Below are 12407 nucleotides of genomic sequence, written 5' to 3'. Positions count from 1 at the left end.
TTTCTGAGAACTTCTTTAGAATGTAAAGCCAAATGAAAAAGGCATTAAAGCCTAACAGCAGAAGGCATTCTAGCTCTTGCTAGAATGATTTACAGGTTGCATGTCTGTTTAATTACAGTTCCATAGATTTTTTCATGCTGGATTTGGAAACACAGAACACAAATTAGTATAACATGTAAAGTATAGGGTGGCATGGTGTGGTGTAGTATGAAATGGTCAGGGTTGGGGAGTAGTGGAATAAATGTAATGGGATTATGTATTTAAGATACTAAATATTAGTAACTGTATTCCACTACAGTTACAATTTAAATCGTTGGTAATCAGAATGCAGTTACATTTAAAAATTATACTGATTACTGAAGAGATTACTTTGTATTTTATTGTCATTTGTTTTATTTAATATTTAGACTATTCAGTCGGAAAACACTTATACATATAAATGATGCTATCCAAAGTGCATTTGAACAGCGGTGAAACACTTTCTTATGATGTGTTACATTCATACAAGTTAATACTTTTGTGAGTGAAACGGTAGATATGATGTTATTGAGGAACTTTCCCTTTGGGAGCTTAATAGAGAATCTACATAATGTTTCTACAGCTTAACAAAAAATAGTTTGACAGATGAAACATAAATCCAATAAATACACAATTACATGCCTTGTCAATGTTTTTTTTTTATTTTTATTTATTTATTTTTTTTATGCAGTTAGGGTATTTTTACAAGAAATGCTAACCAATGTAGACTTTAACAACATATAGAAAGCTACATATAATATATTTTCTGCCTCATTCTATGAACAGAATCCACATACGATCAGAAAATGATGTCGTAGTGTTCACTCTGTGGGGTTTTGAAGTTTGGAGCAGCAGATATTGTTAACCATGTGAACATTTAGCTTCATGCTAAGCTAAAATGCTATTTCTTGCATTTACATGCATCTGTTATCAGACACGATTATATTTCATAATGAATTCTATGCCGAAAATTCACATTGGAGCATAACTTTTTTCTCTAGTAAGACCTTTGATATTAGAGCAAAGATTTACTGCAAAAATTTTATTATTAATGAGAATATAATATTGTTTTTTTCTGTAAAAATATAAAAAAAATCCTTAAAACAAGATAAATTGTCTTAAGTAGCAAACTGCATAAGATATTTAGGCTTTTTTCTGAGAATGTTTTTTTTTTTTTTTTGTAAAGTGTATTTTCTTACTTTATTTACTTGTAGTCAAGTGAACAAATTTGCCAGTGCTGAAGTAATCCAAAGTATTTAGATTATGTTACTGACCTTGAGTAATCTAACGAAATACGTTACAAATTACATTTTACAGCATGTATTCTGTAATCTGTAGTGGAATACATTTCAAAAGTAACCCTCCCAACCCTGGAAATTGTAGTACGGGATGGTACGATATGGTCAGGGTTGGGGAGTAACGGAATACATGTAACAGGATTACGTATTTAAAATACAAAATATAAGTAACTGTATTCCACTACAGTTACAATTTAAATCATTGGTATTTAGAATACAGTTACATTCAAAAAGTATTTTGATTACAGAAGAGATTACTTTGCATTTTATTGTCATTTTTTTCATTTAATATTTAGTCCTTTCAGATGGAAAACATTTATACATATAAATGATGCAATCAAAAGTGCAATTTAACAGCGGTGAAACACTTTCTTATGATGTGTTACATTCATACGAGCAGACAGAGAAGTAAGTTTGGAGCAGAAGAAATAGAAATAAACCTTGTGTAAATTGTCAGCTTTACCCTAAGCTAAAATGCTATTTCTAGCCATTTTTCATGCACGTTACCAGGCACGATCATATTTTTTTATCAAGAAAATTCACGTTGGATCATAATTTCTTTTTTTCTAGTAAGACCTTTGATATTAGGGCAAAAATCTTATTCTTGATAATAATTTTTGTATTGTTTTCCTGTAAAAATATCTAAAAATCATTAAAACAAGATCAATTTGATTTATCTTGTTTTAGAAACAACACTGCATAAAATATTTAGGTTTTTCATAGAATGTATTTTTAACATGTGTATTTTGTCTTACTGTACTGGCAGAGTTTTTATAGTCAAAACAAGTGAAAAAATCTACCAGTGCTGAAGAAGTAATCCAAAGTATTTAGAATACGTTACTGACCTTGAGAAATCTAACGGAATATGTTACAAATTACATTTTACAGCATGTATTTTGTAATCTGTAGTGGAATACATTTCAGAAGTAACCCTCCCAACCCTGGATATGGTATAGTAAAGTAAGGTACGGTATGGTGCTTTACATTATGGTATGGTATTAAAGTACGGTACAGTATGATATTGGAGGATCTAATGATCTCATCTGAATTTTTAATGGAAACCTGAGTGTGTGTGTGGCTTCAAGAGAGCAAGTTGTGCTATATGTTGCATTATTAATTCCTGGTTACAATGCAGGATCCAAAAACCAGGTCTCCCACGGTATGTTATCGTATCTATTGTATGATATGTGTGGTATGGTTCGGAATATATGGTATGGTATGGTATGGCATGGTACTATATCTATTGTATTGTATGTATGGCATGATACAGTATGCATGGTTTGGTATGGTATGGTATTATATGGTACGGTATGATAAGTTTAGTATCTATCATATTATATGTGTGGTATTATATGTTATAATATGGTTGTGCAGGCAAACTGTGTGAAACACACTTAGAGAGAAAAATAAACCAGCAATAGTCCCATAACAGATGGTGTGCGATAGTAAATGTGAATGAGCTCTAGGTGGGGGACTGAACACAATAAATGTGAGTGGTTTATGCTGACTCATATATAGCTGATTACATTCATATCTGTGAAACATGAGCGGACTGTCACATTACAATAAGAATATGTGATTGGTTCAGGGCTGTAATCTTGTTCAAATAAAATGAACCCAGACACTCATCTTATTACTTTTTAAACCAAACAAACAATTAAAAGGAAATAATTCAGAATCTGTGATAAATTTTTAGCCATATTTTTTTGGAAAAACAAAACAATATGCTTAAGGTAAGTATTGTCATTGTCATAGAACATTTTGTCAGCCCAGAATTAATCAAACATCAATGCCTTTTGTAGCAAGCTGTGGACGCACAGCTTCTATTCCAGGTTTTGGTTGTTCTAAATTGCTTTATTTTAAGCAAACAAATGAAAATGTATTTTACTTGATAGAAACATGGGCAAGGTTTTTCACAGTGGCAAAATCAAAGTCAGTGTAAAACGTATGCCAAGTGTAAAAGTTCCAAATTTTTTTTTTTATTTTGTTTTTTTATCAGTTTAGCATGCCAATTAAAATGTTTTGTTCTTCTTGCAGTTTCAAATATGTTTAATCTACTTCAACCACTGCCATAGTTCCTACCAACTTGGCTTGCAGTTTTGGTGGGTTTCTTAAGTCTTGACAGTGTTTTTAACTTCTTGTGCTTGAGTACACCAAAATTGTTTAGTGGTTCTCTTTTTAACATCAGGTAGGTTTTATGGTTTGTCACATGTTCTTTACTCATGCCTTCAGAGTGTATTTCATGAGCTAAACAAAATGCTTAGCATGATAACCATTAGTTACAGGGCAGTATTGTGCAGATAGATAGATGGATGGATGGATGGACGGTAGATAGATAGATGGCAGGAAACCACGAAGGAAGCCACTGCTTTCTGACAAAAACATTGCTGCACACCTGAAGTTTGCCAAAGTCCACCCTGACACTCCACAATGCTACTGGGAAAATGTTTTTGTGGATTGATGAAACTAAGGTTGAATTGAGGGAGTGGAGGGAGCATCATGATTTGGGGCTGCTTCATGGCCTGGACTGCTTGCCATCATCCAGGGAAAATGAATTCCCAAGTTTATTAAAATATCCTACAGTATAAGGTCAGGGTGACTGTGCGCCAGCTGAAGCTCAGTAGAACTTGGGTGATGCAGCAGGACAATTACCCTAAACATTGAAGCAAATCCATTACAGAATGACTTAAAAAAAAAAGAATTTAAAAAAATGAGGAAATCCACCTTTTGGAGTGGCCCAGTCAGAGCCCAGAACTTAACCTAATAGAGATGCTGTGGAATGACCTCAAGAGAGCCGTTCACACCAGACATCCTAAGATTATGGTGGAGCTGAAGCAGTTCTGTAAGGAAGAATGATCTAAAATTCCTTCTGAATGTTGGGCAGGTTTAATCTGTAGCTAAGGGAAACACTTGTTTGAGATTATTGCTGCCAAAGAAGGATCAACTAATTATTAAATCCAAGGGTTCACTTACTTTTCCACAGGACTGTGAATGTTTAATCGGATGTGTTCAATAAAGATTATAATTGTTTGTGTGTTGTTATCCTCATCACACTGTGTTTCTCTATACTTGTGACTTTGATGAAGATGTCACATTTTATGACCAATTAATGCAGAAAACCAGCTATTTCCAAAAGATTCAAAAACTTTTTCTTGCCACTGTAGATAGATAGATAGATAGATAGATAGATAGATAGATAGACAGACAGACGGACAGTTGGATGGACAAACAGATGGACAGACAGACAGACAGATAAATTAAATGAGATTGAATTCCAGATAGGTGGAGAAATTGTATAAAAAAAACCAAAAGCAGTCATTTCTCAGGACACAGGCTGACCTGACAGCAGAAACTGACCTCCACCAATTTAGAGGAACTCAGTGTGGTGGACTGTAAAAGATTTGACAGTCTACTCCCAAATATCAGCTCATGTTAAAAGTGTCTCTGTGTTGTCATGTTTACTTCCACGGAAAGAGTCCACTCAAATCACTAGGGCAAATAACCATCGATTTATTTGAAGAAATTGATTTTGGTACTGTAATTAATGTCACTTGCTAAGTCTAGCATCAAGAGGATGAGAAATTGAGAGCCACTAACGTAGTCTTTAGTAGTGACTGGTCACAGTGCTGACTCCTCAGTTAAAGCATCAATCTGGCACTATATCGTTTCATACATGTGGGTGGGTTACAAATTAATATACTTGTGTGTGTTGTCTCTTGGCATATTTACACTCATTCATCAGGACTGTCAAACTAAGATTTTGCTTAAGTTTAATTCTAGGGTCATTTTTATGTTATTCCAGATCTTTTATTAGGGAATACATGCTTCACTGAAAAAAAAAAGATGCCTTCATTAATAACCTAGACACCCTATGCAACAAGCTTTTGATTTATTTTAAAAACATGGCAAATGTAATCTAAAAAGAAAATTTGTAACGTTTTACATTTACTGTTTACAAACAAATGCTTGGTGGTGGAACTTCCGGGTTCTTTTGGCACTCCAGAAAATAACTGCTCTTAATGGGCATTTTGTCCAGACTGTGCTGAAAATGCTCAAAAAGTGCTGTTTGTAGAGTTGAAACAACCCGTTTCCAAAAGATTACTGGAGATTTGGGCTTTTTAAAATTTCAATGAGGATCAGTGAATCAGGATAAACTCAGATATTTCTTCTGATATTCCAAGGATAACTGATATTTCACTATTGGTTATTGCGTCGGCTCTAGTAAGACCCACTTGCCTGCTGTTGTTGGTAGATTTGAACAAACGGCTGTTTTTTAAATTCCAAAGTGCAATTGATGTGAGAGATACAATGACCACGTTTACATGCACTTAAGAAAACGGTTTATTCCAGGGTTTTTGCATAAAGCGGCATTCTGAAACATCATGTAAACAAGAATGGCAATTTCCTTACGCCGTTTAAGGGATTAAGAGAAAGCGGTTTACCACATCCAGGTTTCAGTAACAGTAACTTGTTCAGTCTAAATCAGCTTGTGGTGATGGGGGCATGGCCGAGCGACGTCTGTAGATAGCGAGGCCAGGAGAGGAAAAATGGTAAGGATTGACACCAGTGGGAAATTATCTCCAACAGCTGTTCTGTGTTGCAGTGAGAGGAGAGAGAGAGATCTGCATGCAGCAGTGTGGATGCATGCATTTCTTTATGTGTTACACTGAAAAGCCAACCTGTGTTAAAAATAAAAAGATTTACGTTGACTCTTCAACTGGCCCTCGCTTCCTCCTTCAAAGAGAGTTTATGACTTGTCACAGTGGTGCCGAAACCTGGGAATTAAGAGGAAGAAACACCATCATGGTGTCCTCGCCACTAGCCGAAGTCATCAAGACTCTTGCCGGAGTGACTCCAGCCAGGTCTCCTAAGCAACCAAATTGGCCCGGTTACTAGGGAGGGTAGAGTCACATGGGGTAACCTCCTCGTGGTTGCTATAATGTGGTTCGTCACTATGCCACCACAAGGACTTAGGGTGCATTGGGAATTGGGCATTCCAAATTGGGGAGAAAAAGGGGAGAAAAAAAAAAGACTCTTGCTGGCATCCACCAGACCCAACATCAAGCCCTCCTGGATTTACGTGTGGAGCAGGAGCAGCATGTCCAGGTCCTGCTCCAAGCCCAGGCGGAGGATCGACAGGTACTGCAGAGCTTGTTGGCCCAGGGGAGTACTCCAGCCACAAGACAATCCAGAGGCCTTCATCGAGCTCTTCGAGCAGGCGGCTGAAGCATGGGGCTGGCACAACACCCAGTGGGCAGTCCAACTGCTGCCCTTGGGGAAGCCCAGCTCGTGGCCCAACAACGCAAATGTTATGGAGTACACAGACTGAAGGGCCAGCCATAATCCCAAACAACACCAGCAGCACTTCCATATGCTGCCGTACAGTGAACGTGGTCACCCATTTGTCTTCACCCAACAGCTTTGCGATGCCTGTTGCAGGTGGCTGCTGGCAGAGGATCGCGACACCGAAGCTGTCATCGACCTCGTGGTACTGGAGCAGTTCGTCGGCCGGTTACCGAAAGGCTGACTGGGTCCAGTGCCACCACCCAGCATCACTGGCGGAGGCAATCCAGCTGGCTGAGGACTATTTGCCAGTGTATTCAGGGGCCGGCGAGCCCTATTCTTCACTCTCTCTCCTCCCTCCCCCTCTCCTCCCCGCATCCTGTTCCTATTCCCCGGAAACAGGGAATTCTGACCCCAAAACCGGTTCCTCGGTCCCGTGGACCTTTCAACCCGATGGGTTTCCTAACCCTCTCCACTCTCCCCCATAGGCTGGTGAATCCGCTGCCACGGGTGTGGGCGTGAAGTCTGCGCCGGTCTGCTGGAGCTGCGGGGAACCTTGGCATTTCCAGGACCGTTGCCCAACGATGGAGGTGGAGACATTTGTCCGGATCCCAGACGCACCACAGGACGCCCCGATCATGCAGGAGCATACCGGATACTTGTGAGTATTAAGGGGGGTACATAACAAGCCTTGGTGGATTCAGGTTGTAATCAAACCTCCATTCACCAAAGCTTGGTTCAGTCTGAGGCTTTGGATATGAGCCGGCGGGTGAAGGAAAGGTGTGTGCACGGGGATGTTCAAAGTTACCCTGTAGTGATGGTCATTATTCAATTTCAGTGACAAAAGAATTGTGTCGAGGCTGCGGTTAGTCCCCGACTCACCCATCCACTAATCTTGGGTATGAATTGGCCTGCATTTACTACTTTATTGAAAGGAATTTGTGTGGATGGTTCCTGTAACAAACTGTCTCGGTGTGTGGTTTGTGATTCGCTGGCTGGGGAGGTGGAGCCGGGGCCATCTATGTCAGATCCGCATCAGGATTACGTAAGGGAGGGGGAAGTCTCGGTTTCCCCAGCCCTTAGAGGATTCCCTGCAGGGGATTTCCCTCTGGTATAGATGCGAGACCCTTAGGCATGCCTTCGACCAAGTGAAAGTGATTGATGGTCAACGACTCCAACCAGACATTGCACTCTCATACCCATATTTTTCGATTATCATGGATAGGTTGTATCGAGTGACGCAGGACACTCAGGCAAAATAGGGTACAACCCTCTTGTTAATACCGCTGAGCCATCGGGAAATGTTATTCCTTTGCCATTTTACTGCATGCTTCGAGTTTTTACGCTTTTCTACTGTTTCATCTGTGTGTATTATGTAGCGCAAGTGGAAGAATACAAAATTAGAGGTAATTCGTGGTGCATGGAAGGATAGTGTCTGTAGTTACAGACAAGCATTAAAAGCTGCCAAGTCAGCATATTTTAGCAAACTCATAGAAAATAACCACAACAATCCTAGGTGTTTATTCAGTACTGTGGCTAAATTGTTTTGGAATAAAGCATCGACTGAACCAGATATTCTGTCGCAACACAATAGTAATGACTTCATGAATTTCTTTACTGATAAAACTGAAATAATCAGAAATAAAATTGGAACTATGCAATCAACTGTCACAGCACCTCAGAAAAAAGTATCTCATAATTTTGCTCACTAGCAACTTCAATCCTTCACTGTCATAGGTCATGAAGAGTTAACAAAACGTATCGAAAGATCAAAAGCCACAACATGTATGTTAGATCCAATACCAACTAAGCTCTTAGAAGAGGTATTCCCGGTAATCTCAGAACCTCTTCTTAATATTATTAACTCCTCGCTATCCTTAGCACATGTCCAAGAAACTTTAAAATGGCAGTGTGACTAGGAGGAGGGCGGGGCCGGGCCGTGAGCGCACAGGCCGGCCCCCAATTGGGCTAATCAGCCGAGGAGAGGGATAAAGCCGAGCCGGATGTGGCAGTTTGAGGGAGAGAGAGCCACACACAGCTGCCGTGTGTGTTTATTTTTATGTCTTTTTAAGTTTTCATTAAACGTTACTTTGACTGTTCAGCTGGTTCCCGACTCCTCCTTGCCCATTTTACCCCTGTTACAGGCAGTTATCAAACCGCCTATTAAGAAGCCACAGCTTGATCCTAGAGAATTGGCTAATTAAAGACCGATTTCAAATCTACCATTTATGTCGAAAATACTAGAAAAAGTAGTGTCATCCCAACTATGTTAATTTCTACAGAGAAATTGAATATCTGAACAATTTCTGTCAGGATTTAGGCCCCATCACAGTACAGAGACTGCAGTTATCAAAGTTACAAATGACTTGCTCTTATCATCTGATCGCGGCTGCAATTCTCTTCTAGTGTTTTTAGACCTTAGTACTTCCTTCAACACGATAGATCACAACATACTCTTGAATAGGCTGGAGAATTATGTTGGAATTAGTGGACTTGCATTAGCATGGTTTAGGTCCTATTTATCAGACTGCTACCACTTTGTATGTGTAAAAGAGGAATTGTCAAATCAAACAAAAGTTAAGTATGGATTGCCACAGGGATCGGTTTTAGGACCTCTGCTTTTCTCCTTATACATGCTTCCCCTGGGAGATATTATCAGGAATCATGGAATAAGTTTCCACAGTTATGCCAATGATACCCAACTTTATATTTCTTCTAAACCCAACGAAAATTCACAATTTTCCAAATTAGCAGAGTGTATCAATGAAATCAAAGATTGGATGGCCAGAAATTTCCTTCTACTCAATTCCGACAAAACAGAGGTACTAATGATTGGACCAAAAACCTCTAAAAATAAGCCGCTAAAATATAATTTGACTCTCGATGGATGTACTGTTACATCGTCTTCTACAGCAAAGAACTTAGGTGTTATATTTGATACCAGTCTGTCCTTTGAAAATCAAATTTCCAATGTTTGTAGAACAGCATTCTTCCACCTGAGAAATATTGCTAAATTACAGCACATGCTCTCTGTTGCTGATGCTGAAAAATTCATTCACACGTTCATGACCACAAGACTAGATTATTGTAATGCATTACTGGGCGGATGTCTAGCAAGTTCAATAAATACATTTCAATTGGTTCAAAATGCAGCTGCTAGAGTGCTGACTAGAACTAAGAAATATGATCATATTAGCCCAATTTTATCGTTGTTACATTGGCTACCTGTTAAATTTTGTATTCATTTTAAAATTCTGTTTACTACATACAAAGCTTTGAATGGTCTAGCTCCACAGTACTTCTAACATGCTATATTCCGTCTTGTTTGTTACGACCACAAAATTCTGGCTTGTTAATAATCCTTTTCATACTTGGCTCCTAAACCATGGAATAGTCTCCCTAACACTGTTCGGGATGCAGACACATTCACTCAGTTTAAGTCTAGACTAAAGACTCATCTATATAGCCAGGCATACACCTAATTTATCCTTCAACTCACAATTAGGCTGCTTTAGTTATGTCTGCCGGAACCAGAAACATCCATCATGATCTATAACTCTGCATATAATTGAATGGCATTTACTCTAATATTATTTTATTTGTTTCCATGTCTCAACCGCAGGAATCATATCCTGAGGGTTACCAGAGCCTGCCAGATCCAGCTCCGTTCATGCTTGGTGTCGGACTCCACTGCTATGTGTCGCTGAGTGATAACGACAAACTACAGCCGGTGCTAGCCAGATATCACTTCACTTCACTGATATATATATATATATATATATATATATATATATATATATATATATATATATATCCCATCTTATCACGTGGCTTGTTGAGCGCATTACCGCTGAGACTTAGTTCGTGTTGAGGCTTCACGCTATTCTCCGCGGCATTCACTCACAACTCACCACACGCCCCACGGAGAGCGAGAACCACACATTATAGCAGCCACGAGGAGGTTACCCCATGTGACTCTACCCTCCCTAGCAACCGGGCCAATTTGGCTGGCTGGAGTCACTCAGCATGCCCTGGATTTGAACTCTCGACTCCAGGGGTGGTAGTCAGCGTCTTTATTCGCTGAGCTACCCAGGCCCCCCGCTCTCCTACATTTTAAGTTCAAGGTGGTCCACAGGCCGGGGGCGCAGATGGCTGTTGCGGATTTCCTCTCCAAAAATGGGGGGTTGGAGGGGTGGGGAGTAAGTGACAGGCCTGATGGCTCCCCGGCCTGAGTTGGGAAATGCGGGTATTTGGTGATGGGGCCGTGGCCGAGCGACATCTGTAGAGAGTGAGGACGGGAGAGGAAGAACGGTAAGGATTGACACCTGTGGGAAATTATCTCTAACAGCTGTTCTGTGTTGCAGTGAGAGCTGGAGAGGGATAAAAGAGGCAATCCAGGCTGCCAGAGGAGAGAGAGAGAGAATAGCACACAGCAGTGTGGATGTGTAGATTTATTTATGTGTGATATGCTGAAAAGCCAACCTGTGTTAAAAATAAAAAGAATTTTGTTGACTGTTCACCTGGCCCTCGTGACTTGTCACACAGCTGTTTGTATATTGAAAACTGAATGTTATTATTTATTGTATGTGGACCAATATTTTAAGCAGTAAAGACGCATATTGTATGTTTGATGATAGTTTTAATTTTTATATGCCACATTTCTCCAGCCTTAGAAGTGTTTAATGTGTATTCACCCAGGGCCGGCCCGTGGATTTGTGGGGCCCTAGGCAAAATCATGAAAATGGGCCCCCCGGTGTGAAAATTGTCATAATTTTAAAACATCCATAGAACCACTGCAAACGCGATGAGCAGATTTTTTTAATAGAAAGCACTAAAAAAGAAGCACTATACTGTATAGCTTGGTAGATGTAAATTAACGTGTCAAGTAGCTTTTTTTTTACCAACATGAAGATGTTAGGTTAAAATGTACATGCACTGTATGCATAAGAGTATATGTGTATTTTAGGTTCTGTGACAAGTCACCATTTTATCACCTTATTTTGATTATCTTTCAATTTTTTTCTAGAAGTACAAATAAACCAGAGTCTCAATTAATGTGAGGTCATGAAAACTGCAGTTATGATAATTACTAGGTAACATTTTACAATAAGGTTAGCATTAGGTATCACTAAGAATATATAATACAATATTCCAGCATTTATTAATCTTGGCTAATGTCAATTTATAAAAATACAGTTGTTTATTTTTTGTTCATGTTAATTCATATTGAATTAACTAATGTTAGCTTATACAATTTGTAATGTTTACAATGGACAAGTATATGTACAAATTAACATTAACCAAGATTATTAAGTATTATTTATTGTTACACACACTAATGTTAACAAATACAACCATAAGTGTTACCTATTAAAGTAACACAAAAGAAGAAAATGCTGTTTAAAATAGTTTTAGATAGTTTTTATAGTATAGGACACTGCTGGCAATGCTTGAAATTCCATTTCAACTACCCACATAATTATGTGTAAATGTTTTTTTAGAGCAACAAAATCAATGAAAACAAAAAGTTGAACAGAATGTGTGCAAAAGTGAATAAAATTTGAAAAATCAGGGGAAATCAGGTAACTACAGAAATAAAACTAGATATTTTAAATAGGGCCTATAAACACAACACCTCAAAATATGTATTTGTAAAGAAATGTAAAGAATAAACACATACCTCTTAGAGAGCAGAGACCTTTGTAGATAGGATGGTTTGGTTAATTTCCAGATTAATTGCTCATATTTTCACTCTGTTATTTGTTTGTGTCTTTATATCGGCAGTGTCTGAATTCCTTCCCCAGCAGA

The sequence above is a fragment of the Myxocyprinus asiaticus genome, chromosome 34 (assembly GCF_019703515.2).
Source record: "Myxocyprinus asiaticus isolate MX2 ecotype Aquarium Trade chromosome 34, UBuf_Myxa_2, whole genome shotgun sequence".
Classification (NCBI taxonomy): Eukaryota; Metazoa; Chordata; class Actinopteri; order Cypriniformes; family Catostomidae; genus Myxocyprinus; species Myxocyprinus asiaticus.
The sequence above is the reverse complement of the archived record's forward strand: the minus strand, read 5'-3'. Positions refer to the sequence as shown.